This window comes from Aulonocara stuartgranti (assembly GCF_965226115.1).
Source record: "Aulonocara stuartgranti genome assembly, chromosome: 5".
Taxonomy (NCBI): domain Eukaryota; kingdom Metazoa; phylum Chordata; class Actinopteri; order Cichliformes; family Cichlidae; genus Aulonocara; species Aulonocara stuartgranti.
The window spans coordinates 29,721,615-29,733,722 of record NC_138943.1 but is presented as its reverse complement, the minus strand read 5'-3'; the positions used below and the strand labels follow the sequence as shown (position 1 = coordinate 29,733,722).

The following is a 12,108-nucleotide window of genomic DNA, read 5'->3' as shown; positions in this document are numbered from 1 at the left end:
AAATCAGCTAAACCACCTTCTACCTCGGAAGAACTTGTGGAGATGTACGCTGATGTGTTCACAGGCTTAGGTGAGTTCCCTGGACTTCACCACATACATATTGACCCAAATGCAATACCTGTGATTCACGCATGCAGGAACGTGCCACTCTCCATAATGGATGCGCTGAAGAAGACGCTACAGGACTTACAAAACAGAGATGTCATAATGCCTGTCAATGAGCCTACAGATTGGGTCAACAGTCTTGTCGCCACACAGAAGAAGAACGGAACACTAAGGGTGTGCTTGGACCCTTGTGATCTGAACCAAGCAGTTAAACGCCAGCACTACTCCATTCCCACACACGAGGACGTTCGCAGCAAGCTAGCAGGAAAATCCATCTTCACCATATTGGATGAAAAAGATGGATACTGGCAGATCAAGCTGGACGAGCCGTCATCAAAGCTCTGTACCTTCAATACACCTTGGGGCCGATATCGCTTCCTCCGACTCCCATTCGGGATCAAATCAGCCAGCGAGGTCTTTCAACAAAAGAATTGTGAGACTTTCGGCAACATTCCTGGTGTATTTATCATTGCAGATGATATGATAATTGCAGCTACATCAGAGCACGAACACGATGAAATCCTGCAGAAGGTCATGGAGAAAGCAAGAGCAGCTAACGTGAAGTTTAACAAGGACAAAATTCAGTTCAAAGTTGACACAGTGAAATACATGGGCCATATCATCACAGCAGCAGGGCAGAAAGCAGATGTTTCAAAGATCAAAGCTATTGTCGACATGCCGACTCCAGAAGACAAACAAAGCCTTCAGCGTCTGCTGGGAATGACGAAGTTTTTGGCACAGTACATCCAAAATGAAGCATCGCTCACAGCACCTTTGAGACAGCTACTCAAGAAGGACACAGTGTGGCAGTGGCAGCCACATCACACAGTAGCGTTACAGACGCTCAAGTCGACGCTCACACAAGCTCCAGTGTTGAGATTTTATGACCACAAGAAACCACTAACACTGCAGGCCGATTCTTCAAAAGATGGGCTGGGCGCGTGCCTATTACAAGACGGACAACCTGTGTGTTACGCGTCACGAGCACTCACAGACACAGAAAAAAGAGTTGCTAGCCATTGTGTTTGCCGCTAAACGATTCCACCAGTATGTCTATGGAAGACCAGTGACAGTGCAATCTGATCATAAACCCCTGGAGGCGATAGTGCGCAAACCGCTATGCAAGGCACCAGCGAGGCTACAAGGAATGCTGCTGCAACTACAGAGATATGATCTCACCGTCACATACACCCCCGGCAGAGACATGTTCATAGCCGATGCACTCTCACGTGCCACAACTACCAGTGACGACGGAAACGTGAGTGAAAACGCAAATGATGAAAGAGTTGTGTATGCTCTGGAGGCCACAGCAGCATTGAGCGAGAAAACATTGTGTGACCTGAAAAAAGCAGTGGCAGCAGACAGCGTACTACAAGCCGTGCGCAAAAGACACTTCAACGGATGGCCGCCCAGAAGGAAGAGTTTAGACAAAACACTCCACAGCTACTGGCCTATGAGACACGATATCAGTTTCCACGATGACATTATTATGATCGGGGACAAGATCGTAATACCCCAAAGCTTCAGGCGTGTGATCCTGGAGAAGCTGCACCTTGCCCACCAAGGTGTGCAGCGCACAAAAGCCAAAGCAAGAAGAGTGCTGTACTGGCCTGGCATGTCACGCGACATAGAGACCATGCTTGAAAAGTGTGAACAATGCCAGCAAATGCAGCCAAAGAACCAGGCTGAACCGCTTATTCCACACCAGATTCCAGAGCTGCCATGGATGAAAATCGGAGCAGACATCTTCGAACTGAACGATCATCCATATCTTTTGTTAATGGATTATTTATCAAAATATCCAGAAGTTCTTAACTTACCTGACAAAACGGCACACTCTGTGATTCAGAAGATGAAATCAGTCTTCGCAAGACACGGAATTCCCAAAGAGATAGTGAGCGATCATGTTCCATTCGCCAGCCACGAGATGAGATCGTTTGCAGCATCCTGGGAGATAAAGCTAACTTTCTCCAGTCCCGGCTTTCCTTCTTCGAATGGCATGGCGGAGCGAGCCATAAAGACTGTCAAACATGCACTTAAGAAAGCCGCACGGACTGGAACAGACCCACATCTAGTGCTGTTGTCTTTGAGGAACACTCCAGTCACAGGACTTAGTGTGTCACCTGCACAAATGTTGATGGGACGGGTTCTCCGCAGCACCCTGCCATGCACCAGTGCTGTGTTGAGGCAGTCAACCCCACAGAACATTCACGACAAAGTGCGCAGGTTGCAATCAAAGCAGAAACGCCACTATGATCAGCACGCAAGACCATTGCCTGTTCTGACCCCAGGCGAGACTGTGCACATGCAAACAAGGCGCGGTTGGGAGCCAGCTGTTGTAACTCATCGGCGAGAGGAACCACGCTCCTACACGGTGCAAACACCAGATGGTAAAGTGCTCAGGAGGAACAGGAGACATCTGAGGAAAATACACCCAAGTCTGTTCAAGGACACACCCATGGACCCAGATGAACTGTCCGTTCACACCCAAGAGCCAGTGGAGCCACCAGCAAATGACACCCCACAAAACTCTAGTCCTGCAAGTATGGACAACACACCCACATGTTACACACGCAGTGGCCGAGCAATAATACGCCCTGCCAGGTATAGAGACTAAGTGATTGGGAAACTTAAAGTCACTCTATCCTGTACCTGCGTTGTTCTGTACAAGCTAGATAACTGTCTTGTTGGAAAAGAGAGAAAATATGTCATGTTTCATATGTTCATTTTGACATGTCTTATCTAATCTGTCATGTGTTCATCTGTTTCAAAACACTACACTGATGTGTATTTGCATTGCTCAAGTGACAAGCAATCTGAGGTGTGCTCTACTTAATGTCTCAAGAATATAATATTGTTAATGTTCCTACGATTTAAAAGGTGCATTTATGTTACAAAATATTGGAGTTAAGAGGTAGTATCTTTATCTCGGAAAAGAGGGATGTGGTATATTGTAATAAGCAGCAGCTATTACTACCTCCCACCAGTAGGTGGTACTGTGTTATGGTATGTGTTCTGAGCTTATGGAGTAAAAGTCTGGACCTCCACCATAGCCTCGTCTCAGTCCTCTGTGCTTGGTCTAAAGTTATTGTTGACCACAACCCACGCTACACGGGCAGTTGGAGCAACACTGCATAAAGTTACAACAGATATTGTCGCGGGTCAGGACTGTTTGGGTTTTGTTTGACAGCTACGTTCTGTTGTTCCAGGCGGCAGCGTTACGGTTGCCATGGTTACAGGGCGACGCTCTCTCTCTCTCTGCGACTGTGTGTTTCCTGGGTGAGAGAGCGCCTTTTTGTTGTTGTTGTTGTTGTGCTAAGCTAACAGACAGAATGCTACAAGCATAGCTCTAAAGAATGTAGCATCATGGGCAGTGTAGTCCGTGTTGCAGGGAGAATGGACTGCCATACACGTTATGGGTCTGTGAGGGCGAGGAGGGAGAAAAAGGGGAGTGGAAAGGTACGAGTTGTCATCGAGGAAAAACGGGAGCTGGAAGCATGTAAATATAATAATAACCACTGCAGCCAAGAAGAGAGCCTGATGAGCCCAGTTGTAAGTAAGCTATTAAGACTCGACTGTACACCGTGTTCGTGTTTTCCTCCGAAACAATAAGTTCCGTTGGAGCAGCCTTTCAACGCCTCTCTCTGTCTCTCGCAAGAAAAGTTGACCCACACAACAAAGTAAAGCTATTTTTCGGCTACGAGCCGACAGGGACCCCGCCGTTTTAGTCAGAGGTCCCTTTACTACAGTTCGAAGTCGCTGACCTTCAGTAACAGTAATAAATCACACAGCAATAGTACATTCACGTTGTTGTAAAAAGCATGATAATATATTAAGTAATCCAAAGTATTCAGAATACGTTACTGTCATTGAGTAACGTAACGGAATACGTTACAGAATACATTTTGGGGCATGTAATCTGTATTCTGTAATGGAATACATTTTAAAAGTAACCTTCCCAACACTGGAAAGTAGTGAAACTTTCAATGTGTGACTGATTTATTGGACTATAACAGAGAAACAGTAAATGTATCTAAAGTGTAAAACTGCACAATTTTTTTTAATTAATCATTATTTGCAGCCCTATTTTATATGGAAGAGGATTAGGGCCACCGAAAGAAAAAAAAGTGGGCACAAATTTTTTTTTCTTCTTTTCCATTCTGAGAAAAAAGTCAGAATTGTGACTTTACCCACTCCATGACATGCTGGTCAGTCACAGGAGCACGTTCAGCAAGAGACTGAGATTACCAAAAAGCACCACTGAACGACACAGGAAATCATTCCTGCCTGTGGCCATCTCTCTGTACAACTCATCCACTTAACACGCTGTATACTGCAATAGCTACACCCTTTTTGCACATGCTCTTCTTTCTTATTCAGCTATTTATCAATAAGTGACTTATATGTGTATAGATAGATATGCATGTATATATTGTATATATTGTGTCTATTTCTTACTTAGTGTATTGTCTGTCTTTGTTACTGTTTATACTGGAGCACTGTAACCAAAATAATTTCCCCTAGGGATCAATAAAGTATTCTGATTCTGATTTAATCTCAGAATTCTGACTTTTTTCTCAGAATTCTGGTAAAGAAGGAAAAAAAAGACGTGCCCACTTTTTTATTCCAGTGGCCCTAATCCTCTTCTGTAATTTTATACAGCTGGCACATGAGGAATGCTAGGTTGCTATTTTACTTGCTATATTTCCTGTTTTATATGTTTAAGATATATTCAGATTTAAGATAGGATAACACACTTAAGGCCAGAAGAAACCGAATGCAATACCTGACTCTAAGTCAAAATATTTTGCAAACTTAATATTAAAATGTAATTTTTAAATAACAGTCAATAGACATTTTGTTTACCAGCCAAAAACACACTTTAAATCTTAGCTGAAAAAACAACAATAAAGTGCTTTTTCACTGCTTTGGCTATGTCACTGTGGTGTTTGTACTTGTGTGGGCTGTTTTATTCACTACAAAACAATTCACAGTGCTGCAAAAAAGTATTTCACCCCTTCCTGATTTCTTACCGTTTGTGTACATTTGTCCTACTTAAATGTTTCAGATCATCAAACAAAAATATAGTCAGAAATTTGCTGCTGCCCGATGACTCATCCAGGATGAGTAACTGATGGAACCATGAATTCTGCTCTCTGCCAGAAAATCCTGAAGGAGAATGTGCGGCCATCTGTTCATAACCAGAAGCTTGAGTGAACAGCAGGACAGTGATCTGAAACACACCAGCAAGTCCACCTCGGAAATATAACAAATGTAAGTTTTTGAAGTGGTCTAGTTAAAGTCTGGACTGAAATCAGATTGAGATGCTTTGACTGTAAACTGTGGAGAACCAGAAGACTCACACACATCCCCCCAATAATAATAATAATAATAATGTGCTGGTTCTCCATACCAGTGTGGCTGAATTAAAGTAATTCTACAAAGAATAGTGCGACAAAATTCCTCTACAGTAATGTGAAAGACTCGTTGCCAGTTATCACACATGCTTGATTGCAGGTCGTGGCACATCCAGTTATTAAGTTTAGGTGGCAGTTAGTTTTCTGCATAGCGCCAGGTAGGTTTTGAAGCTTTTATCTCTTAATCAATGAAATCATCACTTAAAAATTGTATTTTGTATTTAGTCATATTATCTTTGTCTAAAATTCAAATTAACTTGATATGAATCACTTAAATGTGACAAATATGTAAAAAAAAAAATTATGCATTAACAAAATTGTTAATGCATTTCACAGCACTGTATATATTTACAATACTGGAGCATAAGTATTATTGCATGGTGTCAAATGAGTGATTTCTTACTTACTTACTTTTAAGTGACGAATGGAAACTACATCTGTTTGAGATGCAGATGTGTTTTAAATCTGTTACAATGGCCAATGAGCAGAGTTGCATAACAGGTCATGAACTTGAGTTTGCAGTGTGGGGGTGAGGGGTGGCAGGCAGCCAGGCCCCAGACAGATATCAATAGACAAATCCTTTCCAGAGACACATCCACCCATGTTCTCTCTCCTTGTGTGTGTGTGTGTGTGTGTGAGAGAGAGAGAGAGAGCGAGATCACTTATGAACAGTGACAAAGAGAGAGAATGGGCACACCTTTTTAAAGTGTTTGCTTTCTGGAGCCCACTCTGTCTCTTGTAATCTCAGGGCCTCTCCTAAATGCATTACTCAGTTTCTATTTTAAATTTGGCCATTTATTAAGCCTTTGGCAGATGGTAGAAAAACCTCAGAGGCACCACCCCATGTGAAACACACGTGCTAAAACATACACACATTTACATCAGAGAAGAAGGAAGGGATAGATTGGCTAAGACGACAATACTTTTTTGGAGAGCACATGGTGACACAGCGCATTGGGTAACAGCCGCGACTGTGGTCATTAACCTGACCTGTGTGAGTCAAAGGGAAAGGATGTGAAATGTAGAAGCACGGGGACGACTGAATGTGATGTGTTCGAAATTTTTCGAACATGGAGGTTCACAGACAGAGCACCGTGACCGGGGCACCTGGTGGTGTCAGTCTCCGGTGGATGATGTCAATGATCTTCATCTGCCTTATGAAAACCTGCTAATAAACTACACAAACCTTCAAACCTTCCCTGTGGTCCAGCCACATATACACTGAGGAAAGCAAAGGTCTAGTCAGACAAGATAAATGTAGATTATTTTCCATAAGTTAACAAAAAACAAATTTCTTAGAGATTTTTTTCCAGTAATGCATAACTACCTCAGATACCTTCATTTGAAGCATCTTTTTTATTTTATTACAAAAGTCCAGCTGCCGGTCCAGCTGCATTGTTCAGCAGAGAACAAAAGAGCAAGGACAGCAGACTTTACTCAATTGCGGCTTTGATATAATGACGTAGATCAGCGCCCAAGCAATTACAAAGGTCAGGGCAGTGCTGTGAAAGAACAACACAACTCTATGAGATGACATCTGCACAGATTAACACAGAGAATCAAGCTTTCCTAATGTCCTTGGAGCTCGTTCAAGGAACATTGAGTGGGTTTGTTACTTTGAACTCAGTCAGTCTGAGGAGACAATGCCTACTTATTGTCTCAAAGGACAAAAGCGGGGGTCAGTCACTGTTCCCTCAGATAACAAGCCCTTGTCACACCATGACTGTATGGATCATGGTGGGTTATGTCACAAGAGCTTTACAACAAGACCTCCTTAGAAAAATACTTGTCTTGCATCTGACAGTTTGGATGATGCTGACTGTGGTTTAAGGTATCTGACTGTTCATACCATCAAACACGAAAGACAACTTTTGGGGAAACTGTAAACAAAGGCTGAGAAGTTGATCAGGTCCTCGTCACGTAATATGTTTTACTTGTCAAAAAAGGAAGTTTGTAATGATAATAAAGGCCGACCGTGTACGTTTATGCATGTGTACGTTTGTGTAATCCAAGTGATCGCATTTGGATAGCACTAAAAATAACTGCCAAGATCCAGTGTGATCAATCACTCAGATCACTTGCTAAAGTGGTCATGTATTCATTTTGACCAACTATTGTTTTTTGTGTATTCTTAACAAGGACATAGCAGGAAAGTGTGCAGTCAGGTTAAAATGCACCTGCAGTCAGGGTAAAAGAAAGTAAATTTTAGGGTTTTATATATGTATAATGATCTGGTCCTTGCCAGGTTGTAAAATGATTTAAATACAACCTGAGGTGAACAACAACATTTGACATATTACATCATGTCATTATTTGTTTAATAAAAACTAAACCAAAATGCAGAAGCTGTGTGAACTCCATGAGTCAGTAGCTTTTAAGAACCACCTACCTAAACTTACCTAAACATCTGCAGATGTAGCTTTTGAGTTTTTGTAGTTCCTCTGTAGGTTTTCCTAACTTTAAGACTTGGTAAGGACCAGATTATTTAAATGTTTTAATATTATTTCCTGACACATAAAGCCTTTAGGAATAAAAGAGGTTATTCTTTAATTTTACAGTGACTGTGTCGTTAACTTTTTCGCTCTGTCATGTCCTCTTTTGCTGTCTCTTGTCTTATCAGCATTAACAACAGAAGCCAATGTCAATCTTTCTTTCTTTTTAACAAGACCTGGCTTCCAGTTTTCTTTCTTGATGAATAGAGACAGACAAGCAAATGTGCACAGAGTGGTACTGGATAGTAATAAAATTAAAATCTGAACACAAGCTGAACATGTGGGTACACATGATAGTCGTAGGTCGTACCCATGGTGCGTTTTAAAATCCGGCTCACATACAGGGATGACAGCTGTTGACTCTCTTTTTTCCCCCTTTAATCACTGTTTATAGTCGGTGACATAGAAGAACATTCAGCAGCTGAAGAGACAGATTTTTCCAATTATCCATTGAAGTTATAAACAAAGGCAGAGAGAGTGTAAACACAGGATTTAATTTAATCCGGTGACCAAAAACATGACTCCCAGAGAACAGTAATGATGCTCTGTAAATGCTAAATGTGTAAATAGACATTTGATAACGCCATCAGCATATAAACTTTAGCAGGTCATGTTTCGTGTCATGTTTGGTGTTTACAGCTTGTTCTACTACACCTGAGTAGGACACTGAATAGTACAGGAATATAAAACCTGGAAAAGTTACTGCTGCTTTATATATAGCTAGAAAAATAATCAAAGAAATCTGCGAGATTTAGACAGACACATCTTGATGCACGCTCAATCATCCAGGGAAGTAAATCTCCAAAAGTTGATTCTGTTCATCTGGACGCAGCGTTTTGTGGGAGAAATGTTTCGTCACTCATCCAAGTGACTTCTTCAGTCTCAGCTGACTGCAGGTCAGCTGCAGGACCAAAACGTTTCTCCCACAAAACGCTACGTCCAGATGAACAGAATCAACTTTTGGAGATAGACAGACACAGTTAAACCAGTACCAGTCTTTAAAAAAAAAAAGCATAATAGTAACAGTCTCTCAGCACTGTTAAACATTTCTGTAAATTGTACAGATACCAATTCAATTTTGCAGTTTTGCAGTTGCAGCTTCTTCTGTATTTTTCCCATAAATAATAAATGCAATAATAGATTGCAGTGCATCATAGGAATTTAGCGTAATGTCACACTCTCAACCTAATAACAATGATCGTTTATTCTTTTTACTTTATGAAAGCATATTTCTAAAACCTGCCGAGTCGTATGTCATGAACCACTCTGCTTCTAGTTCAACCTGTTCAATCTGTTTGGCAAATGGCACAGAAAGTTTGCCGGTTAGAAGTCACTTTGCTCCAGTTATGCAAGCCTTGAAGCCATTCCAAATTAGTCGAGACGTCTGTGGGAGCTGCTTGAAAATGGAACACTACTGAATAGATTTTTTTTTTGATTAATTAGAGCAAAAACATCCTTTCCTTGTGCCTGTCCATCCGCCCGGCTGGCTGGACCGCTCTCCACCTGTGAGGTTTTTATTCAACCACCAAACTGAATTGGTGAACTGGGCTTGATTGGCTTCTCCAGGCATTCTTTGTTGCTCTCCAAGACCACTGGGAAAACAGCCAGCAGGAAACCAGATGACAGCAGTGGAAAGTGTGAACAACAATGAAGAGGAAGAGAGAGGGAACCTTGCATAACCAACAGCACAGGATATTATGTGGTGACAAATTACATGGCAACAAATGAGGGAGGAGAGACAATGAAAATGCATACAATTAATTTGAATGATCTGCCAAAGTTTGGGTTTTAAATAAGTGTGGTTAAGCTGAAAAGGTGTACATTGTTTTCTCGGCATTGTCACTGTTAAATATAACAATCCATATTAAAAATGCAGAGTAACATTGGTCGCCCAGTGTCTTAAAAACTGTCTTATTTACAGGATAATTTAAGTGTTCAGTATTCTGATATCATATTTGGTAACTGCAGTACATTCAGCTGAGCACTGTCACATTTCTTCAGAGAAAGTTCGAATATTACTGCAGCTTCTAAGTCCTAAATGCTGCAGACCTGTTCTACTTCAACTGCCTTCCTGTTACCAGTCCTCTTCAGTGTCTTTCTGAGTCTGCAGACATTATGTATGCAAACACAAACCATCTGAACACTTTGCACCTTGTTAGATCCCTGAACCGCTTTCTGTCTTTTCATTATCATTGCGCTGCTGATTAACACATCACCACAGAGAGCCAGTTGGCTGTTCATTCCAGTTTCAAAAGGAATGACGCAAATTCGTGACCCATTTGGTGCCCTGTGGTCCCAGGCCTGCTCTCTTGGACTGAAGCCTTCTTGCTTGTACACACCCCGGCTGGCACTCAGATCAGAACAGCTGAGACCCAGTCAAAGAATCCAAATGTACCATAGGGGGTCCCATATACCTACCGCAGTCCCATTGAGGCTCCTCTGGTGCGTTCTGCTGTCTGCTGCAACTGGTATTTAACACAAGCACATTACATTGCATAGTTACATAATTTTTCAAGTGTTTTAGCCAGACATTTCAGAAACCTATTGAACCAAATGCTACTCCTTTGTGGCCTAGTAGTTGGCAGTACATTAGACATACTTCTTTATCAATTCCTTAAATGCAGATGCAGTTTAAAATCACAATTAAAGTAGTAGCACTTAAAAATGATGCATAAAGAGAGTTGGAACACTTAAAAAATTTGCCCATTGCCCGCTTGCCGAAACCCGGGATCGAACCAGGGACCTTTAGATCTTCAGTCTAACGCTCTCCCAACTGAGCTATTTCGGCTGGCGTGAATATACGCCGCCATCTACCGGTTATAACAAAATGGACATGTTTCGCTATATTTCGGTTGTAGTGATGACTACAAGCTGCAAACTGTAATGTATACATATAGAGCGCGTTTCATTTAATAGTAGTTTGCACATGTCCGTTTAAAACCACATAAATGAATTAACTGAGTAATATGAGCATTTCAGTTTATGTCGATTAAAAAACAATAATAAATCTAATTTCATTAGAGGACTGCATATTCCACTTTCATATCTCACGTAGCCTGTGCTTTCAAATGTATAGTTTGAGGCTCCACAAACTCGGTCATGAAATATCTACGTCTGCAATTTTCAACTTCCCCACCAGAGGGCGCTCTATCACAGGACATTAAGTGCCACAAGCCCTCTGGACAAGATTTGAACGCTATTCTTTCCTTTTCCTGCATCCATTAGCTATTACCAATAACATCTTATTTACGATACACTGAAAGATCAGCCTAAATTAGCGTATAATGGCATGCAGTCACATACAGTGTGTCATTCAGTGGATGGCTAGTAGTATATAGGCCAATACACAATACAATATAATATAAGCTTAAATTGATCCCAGTTTTACAATATCATGCGTCTTCCTCTTTACACAAACCTACTACATTTTTCAGTTTTTTTAGGTTACACACCGCCTGAACCATTTTCCTGTATTCCCATATGTTTGTTATTCTCTAATGAGAACTAGCTTTAGACATAAAAGCTGCAAACACTGAGCTGAAACATGCCTCTGCTGAAGTGAGACATGGACTTTAGATGCTTAGAGCCATCAGCTCCAAAAATTCCACATAAAACCAGTTTCTACTGGTTCACATTACATGCACTCCTTCACTGTAGCTTGTGATCACCTCACTGTGTGCCAGAAAGAATGCTGGCTTTTTCCATAAAAGTGTATCTGCACAGATATCCTTACAATTCAACACTCCGTCCTCTACATTTCTTAGTCCTCACATGATTTATAGAAATTGGTTGCCACGCTGTGGGCCAAGAGAAATGGATGGTTAATTTAAAAAGTAAAAAAACAAGGTACCTTTTAGGGTAGCCACTCCTGACCATTTATTCCTGATGTCTGTCCAACTAAATTAGCTTTAACCTTTAACCCCAAAACAGCACCTAGGATAGAAAAGGGCACTTTATCATATCCATACTCCGCTGTGCAATGTTAGATAATAACCCTTGAGTTTCAGTGTAAATGTTACACTCCCCATTAGTGTAAAAAGGTTTTTTCCATTTACAAAAAAATAAATTAAAAATGATTTATTTATATGTCATTT

The 12,108-nt window shown here is 41.2% G+C and overlaps 1 long non-coding RNA gene across 1 annotated transcript; it reads left to right on the top strand.

Annotated features, from left to right (window-relative positions):
• The first annotated feature begins 1,683 nt into the window (after nt 1-1,683).
• On the top strand, nt 1,684-9,870 carry LOC309707340. The gene is made up of 3 exons (XR_014276970.1): nt 1,684-3,657; nt 5,269-5,379; nt 9,458-9,870. It is a non-coding gene; the product is annotated as an uncharacterized lncRNA (long non-coding RNA).
• Nucleotides 9,871-12,108: the final 2,238 nt, after the last annotated feature.